The sequence below is a fragment of the Lithobates pipiens genome, unplaced genomic scaffold (assembly GCF_037356315.1).
Source record: "Lithobates pipiens isolate NorthernLeopardFrog02 unplaced genomic scaffold, aLitPip1_a1.2 Scaffold_13, whole genome shotgun sequence".
Classification (NCBI taxonomy): Eukaryota; Metazoa; Chordata; class Amphibia; order Anura; family Ranidae; genus Lithobates; species Lithobates pipiens.
Genome location: NW_027507718.1, coordinates 343,154,803 through 343,160,802, shown reverse-complemented (window position 1 = coordinate 343,160,802; position 6,000 = coordinate 343,154,803).

Genomic DNA, 6,000 nt, shown 5'->3' with positions numbered 1-6,000 from the left:
AGTGATGCTTCCAAAGCAAGGTTTTGGCCGGTAATTTGGGTGCCAGGGGAGCACTTTATACGAGTGCTCTACTTTTTACAGTTACTGGGTTTTTTAAATTAATAAACATGTTGCACTATGACTGCTTCCCCGGTCTGCTTTTTCTACAAACATTATAGGCGATTATGGAGTATCCCTAGGACGTTCCAGAAGGCACTTTAAACGGAAAAAGGAGGAGGCTGACAGTGGAGAAGAAAATAAGCATTTGAGTGATTGGTGACCTATTTATGAATAATAAGTTGTGAATTCTTCCTGGTGAGTGAGAACCCTGCTGGGAGAGTGTGGAAGAGCACATTGTGATTATCCTAAGGGTACATGGAGCATTTATCAGTGGATGGACTTTTTATAACACTTGTTTTGTGGCACAGTATTTTAACATAGATATATTAAATATTTTTAGCATAGGGTGTAGTCCGTAGCGCAACTTTATTTGTCTTTCCACAGTATTTTAACAATTGATGCACTTTGCTATATTTGCACATGTTTTTTGATTTATTGCACTGTACAAGATTGCATTTTGGATTTTAGTTTTGCAATTTGTACTTTTTTCAAAATATTTTTATTGGGAATCAAAAAGACATTTGTACAGGTTATTGTAAGTCATTTTTGAGTAATACTGCACAAAATCAAAAGAGACCTAGAAAATTACATATGTCAGAGATAGCAAAACAGATGATAAACGTTAGGATAAATATAGAAGCTAAACGACTAACGTCGTGGGGTTGTGTACAGCCTTGTAACACAGTAAATCTCACCTAGTGAGGTTGTGGAAAGTCATCCTACAGAATAAACACTAGTATACATTAACAAGGAAAAAAATTCTGGATGGATCTGTGTACGAGCCCCTGTTAAAAAGCTAGTAGGAAAAGGGTTTTAACCGGGACGACAAGGGAAGGAAGGAGGAAGGGAGAGGTGAATAGAGTGCTACAATGTCCAAAATATGGTGAGTCCCGAGAGTGACCAGTGAATGTAGTACCAGTGGAGGAAAGAGTGACTGAAGAGTATCATTGTCGATTATGGTTCCTTGGGGATTGGCTCATCATAGGAGAAAGAAAGTTTGTCTAGAGCCATTTGGTCATCTGGTGAGAGCCGAGGAGATGAAAACTTGCCATCTATGGAGAAAGCGAGCTCTGGATTTGGGTTCTATAAAGTCCATGAGAAGTCGTTCTCTGTATAAAAGGTTGAGACATTCCTTTTTGAGTTGGGTGATGGGTGGGCTTTGAGGTGAGATCCAATGTCTTAGAATGAGTCTCCTTGCGATAAGTAGGCACAACAGGATCCAGTCTTTGGAGGAAGGGTATTTGGCAGACCCACCGGAGGTTGAGGCATTGAAGGACAAAGACCAAGGTAGCAGTAGAGGGTCCCAGTAGCCAAAGATCAGGAGGAGAGGATCTTTGGGCAGATTCAACAGAGTGACCTTGAATATGAAGGAGATTACTTGGTCCCAAAACGAAGAGAAGAAGGAGCAGGACCAAAAACGGTGTGAAAGAGGGGGTTTAGAGTCCGAACATAGAGGGCATGAGGCTCCATCCTTATTAGATTTGGGGGAGAGAAATGGGATATAGGCCCGGTGGGCAATTTTGAGTTGAGTTTCTCTCCAGGTTTCATTCGGGGTTAGTTGGAGAACCTTCTGTAGGCCAGACAGGACCTTTTAGACTAGGTTGGGGTCTGGGAAGTCCTTACAAAAGTTAGCAATGGATGAGGATGAAAGTAACGGGGAAGAGTCACTCAAAAGAGGTTTGTATATGCCAGAAATTGTGCAGTGACCATTCTGCAGTAAACGCTCTAAAAAGCTTGGTTTAAATCTCAGAGATTCATCTTTACATGTGCTGGAAAGGAACCTGACTCATTGATTGTAGTAAAAGGCGTGAGAAGGAGGCAAGCAGAATAATTTTGACATGGTTGAAAAGGGTAATGGTTTTCCAGTAGTGATATCGCACAATGCAGAAAAATTGGAGAGGCCTCGTTTCTGCCATACTTCAAAGGTTTTGTAGTGGAGACCAGGAAGAAATCCAGGGTTCCCTTGAATGGGTAAGTGAGATGAGATAAAAGGTGGGAGTTTGAGGATTTTTCTGATCTCCCTTCAGGCCAAGGCTGTGTCCCGTAATAGGAGATTGTGTATGGGTTGGGCCATTGCAGACTCTAGGATGTAATTGGAGTGGCGAGATTGTTGAGCTAACCAGTCTAGGCTAGTCCTTAACAGGCATGCAAGATTATACAATCTAATATGTGGTAGGCTGATGCCCCCGTCACTCCTAGGAAGGTGTAGTTTCCTCAAAGCAATACGTGGTCTTTTGCCATTCCAAAGAAATTTCGAGATTTTGGAATTAAGAGCTGAGATGTCCTTGTGTTTTAAAAGTAAAGAAATGGTTTGCAAAGGGTACAGCAGTCTGGCAAAGCTTATAATTTTGACAAGGTGGCACCTTCCCAGGAGCAAGAGGGGGAGATCCATCCAGTTAGACAATTCTTGAAAAAGTTTAGTAAAAAGGGGAGGGTAGTTAAGATGATAGAGAGAGGAGGGTAGTTTCCCAATCTTTATCCCTAGATAGGTGATGAGTGATGGGGCGACCTGGTATAAGGAGAGCTGTGTCCAAGAGGGCAAGGAGTGTCTGCCAATAGGGGGGATTTCACTTTTGGAGTAGTTGATACGGAGGCCCGAGCATAGCCTAAAGTCATCAGATACTTTTAATGGTCAAAATGTCAGCTGGGGGGTTGGACGTAAAGATGAGGATGTCATCCGCGAAGAGCGAGGTGCAGAGTTCTGTGGTGCCTACGGTGATGCCTCATAGGGGAGCAGTCTGGGATAGGAATCTGGAAAATGGTTCCAGAGCCATATTAAACAAAAGGGGGGATAGAGAACATCCCTGTCTGGTCCCTTTATGGAGGCGGAACTCCTCTGAGAGAAGACCCGCTGCAACTAACCTAGCTGAGAGCGACGTGTACATAGAGTTAATGAAATGACAGAAGGTGCCTGAAAATCCCATTTTGGAGAGTGAAAGTGATAGCCAGTCGAAGCTTACATTGTCGAAGGCTTTTTCTGCATCTAGGGTGATGATGGCATAGTCTCCCTTGGGATCTTTCTTGGCTTGTTCGAGGGCCAGCAGCACCTTGCGGATGTTGAGGGTGGCTGTATGCCCTTTCACAAAGCCGGACTGGGCAGGGTGTATGAGGTCAGGAAGGATTACCGCTAGCCTAGAGACCACTATCTTTGACAGGATTTTAACATCCAGGTTGAGCAAGGAAATGAGCCTGTAGGATCCCGGTTCCAATGGGTCTTTACCCTTCTTGGAGAGTAGTTTAATGATAGCCTGGTTACCCGTAGGAAGATAATGGCCGCCTGTCCAGATGCCGGTATAAACCGAATGAAGTATGGGTATTGTGATGTTAGGGAGAGTTCTGTAGAATTCACTGGTGAATCCATCTGGCCCGGGAGCTTTAGAGGGACGAAGGTTCCTGATGGTATGTTCTATTTCGTCAGCTGTGATGGGGGCATTTAGGCTCTCTAATTGGATGGGTGAAATGTTCGGTAATTGCATTTTCTCTAGAAAGGACTGGGCTAAGTTCTTGTCAATTGGGTCGGGCCCATAAAGGGCCGTATAGTGTTGCAATATGGTTTTGTTTATGACGAGAGGGGTGGAGTGGATGGTCCCCGAGTGGTCTCGAAGTGAGGTGATGTGGGTCGGCCGGGGCAAGCCCTTACAAAGCCTGAAGAGAAGTTTACTGGACTTGTTTCCAAATTTATGTAGGGTGGCATCAAGGTGCGCTTTTTTTGTGATTTCCAGTGTATTTGCCCAGGTATCAAAGGCAGCTTTGGCCGCTGACCATTCGTCTCTGTCAGCAGGGGAAGTAGAGGCAGCAAGGGTGAGTTGTGCTCTATGTAGTCTGGTACTAGCCAACTTAAATTTGGACAGGGCATTTCTTTTGAATGCGGTGGCGTAGGATATGATCTGGACCCGCAGATATGCTTTGCCGGCATCCCAGAGGAGGTTCGGGTCACCAGCATGTGGAGAACTGCCCAGGAGCGTTCCATGTAGTTCCTGAAGTCAGTATTATTGTGTAGGAATGAGGGAAAGCACCAGAGGTTAGGGTGAGGGGGGAGGTCCAATGTGAGTGCTATTGGGGCATGATGGGATATGTCACCAACCCCAGAATCCGAGACTAGAGGGATAAGGTTGTCAGATCCAAAAAAATAGTCGATCCTGGTGAGGATCTTGTAGAGGTTGGAGTAGAAGGTAAAGTCCCTATCCACTGGATGAGATAGGCGCCAAAGGTTAGTGAGATGGAGGGAGTCCATAGTAGAGGCAAATAGGGTGGGGCGGAAGAAGAGAGTGACGGTGTTGGGTGTTTCGGTGAGGACCTGTCATCTGTTGGATGCATGACGTTGTTGAAGTCTCCCCCAACTAGATGGGGAAGGTGAGTGGATGTAAGGAGCCATGAGGAGAGTTGGCAGTAAAAGGTCTTAGTCGGGATGTTGGGGGCATAAATATTAGAGATCACCAATTCCTTGGAGCCTATTTTAACCTGAGTTGAGATAAAACTCCCTTTGTAATCTGTGTGAGTAGAGAGCACAGTACATGGGAGGTTTCTATGAATCAGGAGGACACCAGCTTTACGTCCAACTGATTCTGAGCCCAGAACCGTCCCCACCCAGAGTTTCTGCATACGATGGAAGTCAGAGGCTGGAAGATGGGTTTGCTGTAGCAGTACTATGTCAGTTTTTACCCTTTTAAGGTGGCGAAGGATCTTCATTCTCTTGGGAGGAGAACGGAGACCCCTCACATTCCATGAGACTACCCTAAGGAAATATGAAGCGAAGGGAGTTTAGAGAAAGGACATGAGACTGTTGAAGCATATGTTAGATAAGAGAGACTCAGATTTGGCCCGGGACTAAGGGGGATACATAATCGTCTAGCCCTCGAGTGGAAAATGTAGGAGGTAGCATAGAAGGGGATAGCGGAGAGGGAAAGGAGGGGGGTAGCGGGTAAAACAAGCAAAGCCAACCAAGTAACTAAAACATACATTAGAGCGAACTTCACTTTTTTCCCCACATGAGTTCACTGTGCAAAGCGACTCCCCATGCAGGACCCTGCATGAAGAGGGAAAATAACAAACGTGCCTGAGTGTCCAGGGAAAACTGTCAAGGCATGTGGGGGACCCAGTCTGAGTGTGGGGTAGAGAGCTGGGTATGCTGCACAGCGGAATCATGATGAAAAAACTAGTAAAAATTGAGAGACAGTGACAAGACATTATTACAACATTAGGTGACCTGGAGGCGGCAGGCCTAAGTTTGACACATGTGCAGACATATGAAACTGGAGAACACAGGAATTAAGGCAAATGGAATAAAAGGAAAGACCTAATGAACCGTTCAGGGGTCAGTAACCAGAGATGGGCTCTGGGTGACCGCTTAAGGGACCCTGTATCAGGGTAGGGCATCTCAACTAACTGGTAAACAAGAAAGACAAGTCATACGACCTGCGATAGAGGAGAGGAAGTCCTTGAGTGGTCCAGAAGTCTTCGACGCAGGGAGTTATGATTACGGTGATCCGGGGCAGAAGGCCTGAAGTGCTTGGGAGAGTCTTTCCGCGGGCTTCTCTGTTTCAGAGAGTGGAGGTTGGCAGCAGACTTAGAAGGCGTATGAGGGAGTGAGACCGGCCGAGGAGAGCGAAGAAAGGATTCCGCTTCCGAGGGATCCTGAAAGGTTAGTTGGTCCCCTTTAGGTGATTTAAGGCCTAAGGTTGCAGGGAAAGCCAAGGTGAATTTTATTTGCTGCTTGAATAGCTCGGAGCAGATTGGTTGGAAAGCTTTTCTCTTCTTAGAGACTTCAATAGAGTAGTCGGCGAAGATGAGGACTTTTACCCCGTCGATTTGAAGAGCTGGGGATTGCCGGAATTTCTGAAGGAGAAGAGATTTGTCAGCATAGTTGAGATACTTGGCAATGATGGGGCAGGGAGATTTGCA